Source organism: Octopus sinensis, linkage group LG2 (genome assembly GCF_006345805.1).
Source record: "Octopus sinensis linkage group LG2, ASM634580v1, whole genome shotgun sequence".
In the NCBI taxonomy this organism is placed as follows: Eukaryota; Metazoa; Mollusca; class Cephalopoda; order Octopoda; family Octopodidae; genus Octopus; species Octopus sinensis.
In genome coordinates, this window is record NC_042998.1 from 94083747 (window position 1) to 94084275 (window position 529).

The following is a 529-nucleotide window of genomic DNA, read 5'->3' on the forward strand; positions in this document are numbered from 1 at the left end:
GGACAGGACATTCGAACCCCTCAGTCTTCAGTCAAGAACCGGATCATCGTAGTAATTTCGGCTGATTAATCTTATATATATAGATATGTTTATCGAAATCGATCAATGGAAATTGCAGCTGAGATAATAAGTGCCGGTGGCACGTAAGAGAACCATCCGAACGTGGCCATTGCCAGCGCCGCCCCGACTGGCCTCGTGCCAGTGGCATGTAAAAAGCACCATCATCATCATCATTTAATGTCTGCTTTCCATGCTAGTATGGGTTGGACGAGTTGACTGAGGACTGGTGAACCAGATGGCTGCACTAGGCTCCAGTCTTGATCTGGCAGAGTTTCTACAGCTGGATGCCCTTCCTAATGGCAACAACTCCAATAGTGTAGTGGGTGCTTTTACATGCCACCAGCATGAGGGCCAGTCAGGCAGTACTGGCAACGGCCACACTCATATGGTGTTTTTACATGCCACCTGCACAGGAGCCAGTTCAGTGGCACTGGCAATGACCTTGCTTGAATGTTTTTTCACGTGCCAG